This window comes from Biomphalaria glabrata, unplaced genomic scaffold, assembly GCF_947242115.1.
Source record: "Biomphalaria glabrata unplaced genomic scaffold, xgBioGlab47.1 scaffold_19, whole genome shotgun sequence".
NCBI lineage: Eukaryota > Metazoa > Mollusca > Gastropoda > Planorbidae > Biomphalaria > Biomphalaria glabrata.
Genome location: NW_026602932.1, coordinates 606322 through 620054, shown reverse-complemented (window position 1 = coordinate 620054; position 13733 = coordinate 606322). Strand labels below are relative to the sequence as shown.

The 13733-nt window shown below is 33.5% G+C and overlaps 1 pseudogene; it reads right to left on the bottom strand.

The window, feature by feature from the left end:
- The window catches only part of LOC129924166 (dynein axonemal heavy chain 6-like), an 88031-nt pseudogene that overhangs the window by 34996 nt on the left and 39302 nt on the right, over positions 1-13733 (bottom strand).

Here is a 13733-nt window from a genome sequence, read left to right as displayed (position 1 = left end):
AGAGATCCTCAAGATGGGACATTTGATTGATGCTTTAATGGTCATAAACACCCACATTACCAATGGAAACAAGTGAAACTCACACATGTGAAACTCTCACATTTCAAGGCCTATGTGATACTTGCCTTAGAATCATTCAATGTATTGATAAGTTCTTCATTGTCCAATATATTTCCTTCCGATTCAAAAAGTAACTTAAGAATTTTATCTTCAATAGATTTCAGCTGGTTCTTATCAGCATTGATTCTCATGATGAGTTCATTTCTTTGTTCTTCCAAGTCTGGTCTCTCTAAACTGACAACATCACTACAACCAATAGAAAGAAAAACAACCTTTTCATGTCTGACCTTTTAAATGTAACTAGTTGAAATTTTTACTGTTCCTAGTTGAAAATTAGTCTATTTAAAAACAGATTGTATTCCAAAAAAAAGTTTCTATTTCTATTTTCATAATCAAAACAATAAAACAACAATTACATAAATGTAGGTTTTATTTTGGTAATAAAAATTGTAATGTATTTAGTTTAACTAATCTTATTTTTTTAAAAATCTTTTTAACAATTCGACTGGTTAATTTAGCCTTGAAAGAATGCTTTGGATATTAAGCCAGAGCTAAAATAAAATGCATGTAACTAAAAAAAAAACAGATGAAAAAGAAATTTTCAACCTAAGAATTTGATCTTCAAGGCCTTTCTTGGTGACTGTGAAATTGATAACTGTTACTTTGATGCAGACTTCTGGCAAGTAATGTGGATTAGACAGTTTGGTGGTCATATAGAAACGGAAGTTTCGATCATAGTCTATATCGCTATCCCCCAAGCGAATCAACACACGCCCACCCTGAAAAAAGACAACGAAAAAAAAAAAGATTAAAAAGTAATTTTTATTTAATCAGAATGTTGGCCTAAAACTCTACACATTGGGTATCACTTTGAAAATTTAGTTTTTAACTGCAAGTTCTATCCTTCCAATCCCTTTTAAGCTCATTCATGACAAATTCAATTATAATTTCACTTATGCTGATTTTATTTATAATAATCTTATTAATTACTAGTTGATTCATCATGATTCTATTTATGGTCATTTCATTTATTATAATATTATTCATGCTAAGATTTTTCCTTATCGTTTCATTGACGGCAGCCAGGTAGTGTGATATGCTGACTGGACTGTTGTTCGATGGTCTCAATAGTACCAAATTCATAACCTACAGTTCAGCGAGAGGTTTGGTTAGGATAAAATTACCATCAAATCTGAAGGAACATGTGAAATATTTTACATGTGAATAGACTTCATTACTTTTAGAAATATTACAAGATAAACTAACTTTTGTTTTAATTTTAAAGATTACATCCAAAACGCTGTTCATTGAATACTTCCTGTAAACATGAGACACGAGCTAAGTAAAAGTAAAGTTCCCCTTTCAGACCTTGCTATCTATGGGGCAGATGATGTTAAGGTCATCTGTTTCTATGGCCAACAGTTAACAAGCAGGGTGTTATGTGGCCAGAACAACGACCAACCGCCTTTACATTCCACAACTAAAGTCAGGTACCCATTAGAGTTGGGTGGACTCAGGGGCAAATGAACTCCATCTTATATTTTCTTATATTTCCTATAAATCTATTGTGAGCCTAAACATAAAACTTAGTTCATTCCCTTAGAAAAGGAAAGAAAAATTATCATAAATCAGCCCATAACATAGTTATAATGAGAATGATGTTCGAGAATGTTTAAAATATCATTATCAAGATTTCAATCTACAAAGGAATATGGTAGGCAGACAAGATAAGGTAAGATGATCTGTTCTCTGCTATATTATAACAAGTAGGCTCTGACCAGAAAATAATTTTCTAATTGGACATACGTTATGACTACATATACTCTATTCAATTAAAACCAGGAACATTCCAAGAAAACCACTAAGGAGACCAGATACAACACTATGAAATTCATTGAAAGCATTGGCAAATGGGGAGGGGGGAGGCATTCCATAAAATCATCCTTAACCTTTTATGTATTATCATTTTAGCCTCGCATTTTTTCATTCACAGTTACCTACAACACTATACTATTTATTTGTGTACAAAATATATTTTGATAACTTCAGCAACCAAGACAGGTGTTCTAAAAGATTACAGTAACATTTTTTTCCTCTCTGTTCAACAATACATTTGCATCTGAACACTCTGCATTAACACAGTCCTGTGCATCTCTTTGAGAATTCTGGGATTAAAACAAGCAATAGCTTTACTTCACATATACCTAATTAGGCACCCCAAAAAAGTCAAAATTTTTGGATCTACTCTTATAAAGAAACATGTTAAGTCCTTAGAAATGAAGCATTTTCATAGTGTCAAATTTGATAAAAGTGACCTTACTTATGAATATATAACTGAAAAAGTCAATAAGGTTACATAAAAGGTTCAATTACCTAAAGGAGTTTAAAGATTGATATTTTACTTGTAATGTAAAGCACTTTAGTTATAGATGGAGAAATGAATTGAATGTTGCACTGACCAAACCCTCAAAACATATTGGAGTCCAAGGGTAGATTATGTGAAGTTGTAACAAGTCAGGAGACATAACTCCATCATTAAACCTTTTTGCTTTTACAAACACAGCTTTTACACACACAGAGAAAATTTTGGTATACAGTAAAGTGTTTAAATGTTTAGATGTAATAGAAGAATGTTACCTGTATAAATGTTTGTTTTAACAAGACAGGTTCTAGTGCTGGATCCAAAGCTTCACCAAATCCTCCATCAAAACAGGTAAACCTGCTCTTATGCAAGCTTCCAGTGTTCTCAGAAAGTTGGAATTTGATAATTTAATAATTTTAAGCTTATTTAGAGCCTCTCTATTTCTGATCCATCTGTTGGCCTGAAAGAAGTGTCAACAATAAAACTCAGCTTTAATCAATACAAGTACATACATTATTTGTTTACTTAGAAACTTTACCTGTTCTTGTGGGTCAATCATCAAAGGCCACCTGCGACCTTTAGTTACAAGAACAGCGTTTTCAATTGACACAGCATCTCTTGGCAGACCATCAGCATTCCATTGTCGAATTTCATATATATCTGCCAAGACTGACACAAGCGTCATATTTTCTGTTGCAGGTATTTGAAGCTCAATCAATCGTTTAGTCCAACCTGTAGAAAAGTTTTTGTATCCAAATTATTAAATACATTCAAATGTCTTATAATGAATCTAAGTATTCATGCTAGATACATCAGAGTATTTCAGTCATGTCAATTGGTCAATAGGTTATGTTATGCTACTTTCTTAAAAATGTTCTTTCTTAATATAAATATATATCATTCATATATATATATTAATATAAATATTTCTAAAAGTTTTTAACAAATAATTAAATGTGAGAAATACAAGATACAGTTAAGTTAATAATAGTAAAGTTCCCCTTTCAGACCTTGTGGTCTATAGGGCAGATTATGTAAAGGTCATCTGATTCTGTGGCCTATGGTTAACGAGGGTGTCATGTAGCCAGCTCAACGACCAACCGCCTTTACTTTTCCCCAACTAATGTCAGGTACCCATTAGAGCTGGGTGGACTCAGAGGCGCCCAAGGATCCTGAAATTAAATATCCCAGTCTTCACTAGGATTCAAACCCCGGACACCGGTTTGGAAGTCAAGCGCTTTACCACTCAGCCACCGCACCTCCTAAGTTAATAATAATTGATGTAAAATATTTTGTTTCTAACTACTAAATCATATATCTGAGAGTAAAGCATAACTAAAAAATGAAAAATCAAGCTAGACCTAATAATATTTTCAAGAGTTATGAGAACAAGAAGTTTGTATAATTTGATGTTTGGCCAGGAAGGTATACAGTCTCAAATGATCAATTCAAAAGCAGAAAGCAGGAGGTTTGGACTAGAAAGTAGATTATCCTTATCTTTGAAGGAACATCCGTAACATGTAAAACATTTTATAAACATTTTTTAGAAACAGCCTTCACCATTTTCAAAACCTAATTCATTTTGTACTATTCATATTTTCTTATTGAGGATGATTAGTTGTCATGTATCAAGATTAATGGGCGATTAGGAAAACTTACAACTGAAATGAATCAAAAGCTGCTACAAAGGTCTAAAAAATGTATTTATGTATCCAACACAAGACTTAAGCTAGTCAAAAAACAATCAGTTAATATGGTATAAGCAGACATTGCATTAATAAAGGTTTCGTTTTTTAAGTTTTGGACATTCATTCAGAAATTAAGATTATCATGTACCAATCTAAACTTCTTGAGAACCAAAGCAGACAGCAGTGGGAAGGGTTCAAACTGATGACAGTTCTAAAGGCATACCACACGACCAGTTTTCTCTCTTAATGGTACTAGTTTTCAAGGGTGTCTGTATCTTAACATTTTAAAAGTACATTGTTTTTGATGTTTAGACTTACCTTCTACAAGTTTTTGCCAGTAAGTAAAAGTAAAGGCTCCATAGTAAGCTACACAAGCTGCTGCTATAAAAACATCTCCTACTACATTTTTCAACTGTACATCAAAGTTGGCAACACTTTCCTCCCAGCGAACCTATAAGAAACATGATGTAGAAAGGGAATAAATACAATGGCCTCCTTCAGTTGCAAAATTACTATGGAAATGAGAAATGAGATGAATGCCTGGGCATTAGTTATGGTTGGAACAATGTAACCCAAACAGCTATTTTCCAATTTCTCAGCACAGCTGATGAATCCAAAGGAACAGCAAGTGCTGATACAGAATGCGAAATGCGGTGGCGCAGGCTCTGCAAACTGCCTTAAGGTTGTCTGCTCCTTATTTTTTCCTCAAGATAGACTCCCAAAGCCTTTCACATATTTGGGTATAGCCGCAAGGCAGCAGAGGTTTGAATTCAGTTTTCCTTCTCCTAGGTGGGTGGTCAACCAAGGCTAATGAGCCCCTTAAGCCTGAAGCTTACTGGTTTAGGCACTGGTTACACATTTTCCCCAGTTAGTGATAACAATTCTCCCATATCTAACATCTAACGGGTAGAGGCTGTTTGTCAGAGGCTATCTGAAAGCCATTGAAAGTATTTTTTAGGTAGTGGAGTGCTTATATCCATTACCACTTTTAACAACCTTGCAGAACAGAGAATAAATATTTCAAGGAGCAGAGAATAAATATTTCAAGGAGCAGAGAATAAATATTTCAAGGAGCAGAGAATAAATATTTCAAGGAGCAGAGAATAAATATTTCAATGATAAAGATGAGAACTAAATGAGTTTCTAGTAATGTCCCATCCTTATTTAAACATGAAATCATGAGATTGAGATGTTGTTTCAAAGATAGATGAGCTATTGAAATGTATATTTTTTTAAAGTAGAAATATGAAAAAAAAATCACACCAAAAAAGTGACAAAATCATTGTAGTCTCACAGTTCTTTCTAAGACTGTGTGCCATGCATGTCTCATCTCCAGTATGGAAATATGGTTTTAGTGAATGAATGCACATATTTTCAAATCGTTAATTTATTCCTCAAGGTGATATTTTTGTTTGATCATTTCAATTTATCTTTGATATTATAAAAACTACGCCCAGTAGGCCAAGTCTGACTAAGAATCATATTTTAATGTTATAATAGTTCTCATAGATTTTAAAATAACCTACTTGTTCATCAGCTAAGGCTGTTGTCAGTTTGGAAGAGCGTTTCAATCTGGCGGCAGTCACAGCCATGTTTCTTTCCAAACTTTTTTTTTCAGCCATACTCTTGTCAAAGACAGCCTGAAGATTTTTAATTTGTTTCTCCACTTCAGCCAGTTGGTCTTGTTTAGCTTTGAGGACACTTAAAACCTCATTGAGAACGTCTTGAGCCTCAGCCAGTCTGACAAGGAAGAGATAATACATCTTGTAATAATAATATACCAACTATACATATACTTCTGTAATAATACTATATATATATCCCATATTCCACTGTCAAAGTGACATCATTATGATTTAGTACAAAGTTTTCTAATTAATGACCACTAAAGTTGTATTAAAACAAGTCTAAGAAAACAAATATAATTGAATATTTTTTTACTTAGACCTAGAATGATTTTAAAAATAGCAACACTTTGACTGCTAATTATTTAATGCCTTGACTGCTAATTACTTACGCTTTGGCTCAACTTGTTTAGCTACAGCAGAGTAAACATCAATTGCTCGAACCCATAGGACTAAAGTTTTACAAGCCTGGACGAAGAATAGATTTATCAAAATACATTCCATCATTACTCTGTGGTTATAACAATCTTCAAAACATTAAATCACAAATATTTTCAGGTAAGTAGTTAATGATTTAAGATGTACATTCACTATGAAACTTTTCCATAAACAATGTGATTACAAAATATAATGTCTACTAAAAAAAAATAATAATGCATCTATAGACATTTTTTTCCACACCAAATACAGAAATTGTTTTTCTGTTTAGAAGACTGCTGGTTGGCAAATAAAAAAGAAGCAAAAAAACAAACAAAACAAAACAACATTCAATGAAAAGTGGAATTGTTTTGACATACTGTGGGCTTAACTTATTAGACAGATCATTTTATTAGTACAACATTTGTGGGTGAATGTTAGACTGTGTTACTCTTCAAGTCTCTGAACCAAATAAAAGAAATGATTTCACATTCACATTTTGTTGTGTAGTGACAGTTGTTTTTTTTAACACCAGATCTTCTGTAGAATATTAAACACATGACTAGCCTAGTTGATCTAATTTTAAACATGTATGTTAATCATCCCTCTTTGCTTTTAATATAGACAATATCATCTCTTTCTACTAGGTTTTCTCCTTGACGTTGTAGTGGTTTTTCTTGGTTTTATTTATTCTCAACACCTGAGTTTTCTTTTCATTGATTTTTAAACCAGTTTTCTCCACTTCTATAATGACCTTGTTTCATTTGAAATGAGCATGTTGTAGTTTTTGGAGGCAGATATCCTCTGTGAAATCTAGATCCTCCATTTTTTTTTGTCCATTGAATGCATGTGTTGCCAGCTTTTTACCTTTTCATTATCCAGTCTAATGAGTTTTTAGAAATAATTTAATGATTTTTAGAAATTATTTAACAATTAAATTAGTTACCTTTGAAACTTTGGCTACAACGCCAGGTACAAAACTTGGCATGGATGTATATTTCCTGACTTTAGCCAGCTTGGCGGCTGGGACATTTTCTTTGTCATATTCATAAATTTTTTTTAAGAAGTTTGTGTCTGCCAGCATGGCTTTACAACTCGCCCAGTCTGTCCTGAAAGACATTATTGCATATGCAATCAACATTTTAGTGCAATGAATTACTGAAGGTCACGGTCATTAGACGTTCACCAAGTATAAAACATTAATGTTTCGTTTGTTTATTCCACTTACTTGTTGCCTAAGAGTATGGCAACAGCTTCTAGAACTGTCTGAACAAGTTCTGGAGGTTTGGTAAATATTCGTATCTCAGCAATGTCATTTTTGTCTAGTGCTAACAAAGCCTGAAAGCGCAGAGTCATAACAGATCATTGTCATTCTTATTATAAAAACTAAAACAAATAAATTCCACTTATCTTACTCATGGTTAACCAGTAACACAGACTAAAAACGCAAAATACTTAGGTGTTATGATAAATGAAAAACTGCCATGGAACCCCCATATTGATTAAACTATCAAAAAAAATCAAACAAAGCATTAAGCATAACTAAAATGTTTGTTAAGCTCATAATAGAATATGCATCCTCTGTTTGGGACCCCTCAACTCAAGAAAACATTAAGAAACTGGAACAAACGCAAAATAGAGCAGTGAGATTTATGACAAACAAATATTCACATTTGACTAGAGTAACACCTTTAGTAAAATCACTAAATTTAGAAAGCCTTCAGGATAGAAGATTCAAAAGTAAGGAATCAATTATACATAAAACATTGAACCAGAATCTTCAAATACAAAAACAAAACCTAATAAAATACTCAGAAAGACACAAAGGCATATTCCTCGTTCCATATGCTATGACAAATTTGTACAAATGCTCTTTCTTCCCCAGTGCTATTAGAGCTTGGAATGGGTTGCCTGATCTAGCCAGGAAAATCAGTGACTTAGCAGAATTTAGGTCATAGGTTAATACTCATGACTAAATGCATGACGCGTAGGATGCAGTCATCTTCTTACAAGACTGTCAATTATTTTCTTATAGAATGTCACAATTTAATTGAACTGAACAACCTAGACTAACTAACACTCTGTAAGGCAGTGTGGAACAACTAGGAAGAACAGCATGCCACTGCAGAGAGCCTACAGCTAAGCTGAGTAGATGAAGAAGATGAGAAACTGTGGTAGAGCTCATGAGTTGAATCCAATTCATGTATTGTTTCCCCAGCATGAAACTCTTCAGTGCTTCCCAGCAATCAACTCTTCTAGGGTGATAAGTTATCACTACTTCATATGCATAGTGGCTAGGTGTAGATCTTTTCTGAGAGTTTCATTAGTTCACATATATATAGTTTTTTAAAGTTTAAATTTAACTTAACATTAGGTGTTTAAAATTTTAATGAAGTGGTTAATATGAAATTTAAAATTTATTTTATGTGTTTAAAATTTGAAAAAAAACCCAGCATAAAACAAGACAAATCTCAGAGACTTATAGCAAAGGCAAAAGTCAAATATGATTAAATCAGAGATCTGCTATTCACATATGGCTGCACTTTACTTCCCTCAAATATAGTGGGTCTTCAAAAGAGCTTGACCCTCTTCACTAAGGCAAAAACTTTGGCTTCAATATCAATGCAGCAAAGACAAAAGTTCTGTACCAACCTCCTCCCAATAAAATTGCCAAGAAACAAGACATTTTTAAAGATGGCTAGAAACTAGTAAGCGTAAAAATGTTTGTCTATCTGGTAACTAAATGCCAGCCTATATGCTGAGGTAGACTTCCATGTTGCATGCCACAGTGCCTCAGACTTTAAAAACAAGCATGGTCAAGAAGACTAAGCACTTGTACAAAAATTAAAAATTGACAATACTGTAGTCCTTCTATGCTTCAGATTCCTGGACCTTATGTTCCAGTCACATCAAAAAGCTGAACTCTTACCATCTCTGATGTCTAAAAACTTAACCAGTTAAAAATGTTTGACTACATATGAGATTTTAAGATCTTTTGCCACAGCAAAAAGGTCAAAACTATGATGGGCTGAACATGTAGTTCTTTTGCCTGAAAATTGCCTCCCCAAATGACATTTTATGTGGAGCTATGAGCTGGAAAGTGCTCCCAAGTGATATATAGGCAACTCTCAAGAGATCCCACAAAGAAAATGAAATTGACATTTATGACTGTGAAATGCTATTTATTATTGCACCTCATGGCATGAAGCCGTGTATGGCAGTATTATGAGATTGAAGACAAGGAGATTATGGTCATCAGTAAAGAACATTCTCGCAAATTTTTTTTTATCAAAGTGGGCAACTCTCAAGATACCCAACCTTTTCATGCCATGTGTGCGTCCAGTTTTTCAAATGAAGATAATCTTCCCTAGCAGTTTTTGAGTTAAAAGAAAATGAGATCATTTTTCAATGACAGAGAAGGAACTACTACCTTGTCATGTAATGACACTTTGTGAATGACAGAAGATTAAAAAGTAAAGTAATAATACATTCTTTCAAGGAAAACCAAGAAAATAATATACAAAACCATAACAAGACCAGCAGCAATGCGTGGAAGTGAGACCTGGACACTAACTAAGACATCTGAAAATTTAATTAATACTTGGGAACAAAAATTCTTAGGAAAATCTATGGTGCCATACAGGATGAAACTGGGTGGAGGACACACATTAACCAAGAGATATATCAATTATATGAAGACCCACCAATAGTGACCGAAATAAAAAAAGAACAGACTATGTTGGGCAGGTCACCTTGAAAGAATGTCATATAACAGAGGAGAGAAAATCGTATACAGACAAAAAACAAAAGGCAGGCAACCCAAAGGCAGACCCTGAATGCGATGGATTGATGATGTGGAAGCAGATCTTTAACAATTTGGGGTTAGAGCGTGGAGACAAAGGGCCCAGGAGAGATCTGAATGGAAGGATGTGTTGAAACAGGCCAGAGCCATCCATGGGATGGGATGGAATAATAATACATAAAACACTTAACCATAACTTATAAATACAAAAACACAACCTAATGAAATACTCCAAAAGACACAAAGATAACGTAACAAGTAACATTTCTTATTCCATCTGGTAGGACAATTGGTACAAGTGTTTCTTCCCTATTGCTATTGGAGCAAGGAACATGTTGCCTGAATCATCCAGGACAATCAAGACTTAGGTGAGTTTAAGTCTGTTATTAACTTACATGACCAGATTAACAAATGGATATGCTTAATCTATAACTCTCTTCTGTTTAGAAAGAGTGTCTGTAATTTATAAAAATGTTTTACTTTCTCTGCAACTTCCAGCGCAGGTAGCGCCTCGTTCAAGTCTTGCTGAGCATCATCTGCTATAGCCTGAGTTTCTTCAGCAGTTGTTTTCGCTTTGGCTTCATCGATAGCCACCTGTTTCTGAACCTGATTGATAAATTGAAAGAAACTGTTATCCATACATATTAAATATTTCATATTGATTAGAGCTCTGAAACAATCCACAGCAGCCATTTCTGAGCCTAATCAGAACATAGTAAAATAGATCAAAAGCAGCCTAGAATCTCATTAGTGCATTGAAATACAGATGGAGGTCTTTTGTTCTTAAATGTTGACTGGTTTCTACATCAAATATTAACTTTAATAATCACTCAACTTAAAATTGTTATTATCAGTGAATTTTATTACACTGCAATTGTTCAGGGAACAGTACCAGGAAAAAAAAGAGGCAAAGAAAGTGAATGGAAGACAACATCAAAGAGTGGACAAGCCTATCACTGGAAGAGATTCTACTTAAGGAAAAGAAAAGGAAAATGGTCTACAGATCATGTGTAGTGTCCCAACAGTTGAACAGGCTAAGGGATAAGTGAAGGTGATGTTTTCATGGTCTAGAGGTGCTGACTTTTCAGGTATTTGAAACTAGAACAGTAATTTCAATAGCCCTTGAATTTCAATATAATATACAAAAAAGCAGAGATTTGTTTTCTTCTTATTTCCTACAAATCAAACATTAAATAGTCCCAAACAAAGTCATAGGGCTTCAGACCTCAACTATAATTTATCTACATAATAGTGTCACCCATTTTATATCTATTGATTGAATCAGGTACATTTGCATTTTGTTGTGTTAGGTACTATTCAGCCATTGCTTGTCCTTTTTTTTAAAAATACTAATTGCTGAAACAGCCCTTAGTTCATCAAATCTTAAAATGTATCATTAAAAAGTACAATTAGTAAACAATAACCTATGTACAATTTTATTTCTTAGCCACCACATTTAAAAAGGAACATCAATACTATATTACTACTAAAAATCAGTAAGTTTAAAGTACAAATTATATTTTGACATGATTGTTTCTTTAAAGTAAACTTTATTAACATTCTGACTTCTTTATTCAAGTTTTGTAATCCTATTTCAAATATAGTGATAATATAAAGTTCATTTCTGTCTCTCTTTGAACATATATACATATATTTTTTTTTTCTAAAGCTAAATAAGAGTTTGACAGCAATCATCCTATACTTTCTTAATAATTGCCAATACTACCATACCCCTGATGATCATTTATTAAAATTCCATCATTCAATGAAACTTGAACTCGTACAAAATTACTTGTCCCAACTTCAAAATCTAAATAGTAAAGATAATTGAATGATGAATGCACAAAAATAATGCATTATGTTATAAATAGAAACGTCCTATTTCCAAATGTCAACTTACAACATTAGCTTTCTCTTGATCTATTTTAAGTCTTTCCATCAATGCAGCAGTGTCAGCAGACTTCTGTTTAAGTTCAGGCTCTAAGGCAACAAGTTCTTTCTTCATATTGTCAACCAAATCATTGGTTGAAAACAGTTTGGAAAGTCCATTAGCTACTCTCTCACGAGCAGTCTTAATATTACTACAAGAAATATATGCAACAGAAGGGTATTAAATAAATCAACATGAGTAAAGCTATTAACATTTTCTACAGCCTAAACTAATATGTTAGTGTTCTTTTGTTGTGCTTGCATTATAAGATGTCTGTGTGACAAATATATTACTCTTAATATGACTAAAGATAATCCTAGCTTTAAAATATGACTATAAAACTAATTGATGTCTTTGGACACTTATAATGACACCATTTGAAATATCACTTTTTAATACAACTGCACTATAATAATAGTAAGGCTTTTTCTTTGAGTCCAAAGATTAATGAGGAGTACAGTATTTTACATGCTACACAGTCCAAGCTGTGACCTGCAAGTGCACTATAGTAGTAGCATAAAAAAATGACTTAATTAGGATAAGCATTAGGATAAGGATGGCTGGCTGGTCATGCGGTTTGCGCGCTGGACTGTCGTTCGGATTTATCGATGGTCGAGGGTTCAAATCCTGCCCGCTCCCATCCCCCGTCGTCCTGCGGGAGGTTTGGACTAGGAAGTAAACAATCTTCAACTCTGAAGAAACATCCGAAACATGTAAAACATTTTACAAACAAACATTTTTTTACAAGCATTAAGAATTAGCCACCAGCAAAATATATCGGTGCATCCAGAACCAAGGAGATGAACCATTTAGTGACAGTCATAACTTAGATAGAGATCAAACTTCAGTTATATCCAGATTTAGCTCACTATGTTTACAACCATCAGCTCTACTACAACTTAGCTATTTTTAACTAACCTCTTTTGACAAATCTAATAACTTATTCTAAACCAATAATATATACTCATGTCAAAGTCAAGCAAAAGAACATTACTTTAAGGATTAAAAAATAGAGAAAGAATAAAGGGCTGAGATAAGTCTCTCTGAAAAGGATAGATTTGTGCAATGGTCAAAAAGGATAGATTTGTGCAATGGTCGAAAAGGATAGATGTGTGCAATGGTCAAAAAGGATAGATTTGAGCAATGGTCAAAAAGGATAGATTTGTGCAATGGTCGAAAAGGAAGAGCAAGATTTAGTACAATCCAAGATAAATGTTTGTTTTTTACATTAATAACATCCAAAAATGTGAAATAAGTCTGGCTTTATTTAATAAAAAAATATTTATAAGGAAGAACTGACATTTTTATTTTGAAATATTAGAACAATAGAAGGTAGTTTCTATTCTAGGATTTAATAGGAAGTGCAATTTATGATCACTTCTTTCAAATTATATTTATTTAGAAGAAATGAGTGTACCTTGTTTTCTCTTGTACCATGGTAATGTACAGGTTGATCAGCTCAAGGTAGGAAGTGGGTGTGGTGTAGTAACAACGCTTTAGCTCGGTGAAGAATCTCTCTGACATTTCTGTAACACTCATATGAATTTCTACACACATTTTAGATACATTGTCCTGTAAATGAAATACTCAAACTATTACACAATTTGTGGGACATGATAGTCAAGTGATGAAGCACTTGGCTTCAAACTGATGAGAGGGATTCAAGTTTGAAAATCAGTGAAGACTTGGAGTTTTAATTTTGAGATTTTTTGGAGGCCCCTGAGTGCACCCAACTTTAATGGGTACCTGATATATGATTTTTGGATGCCCCTGAGTGCATCTACTCTAATGGGTACCTGATATATGATTTTTGGATGCCCCTGAGTGCACCTACTTTAATGGGTACCTG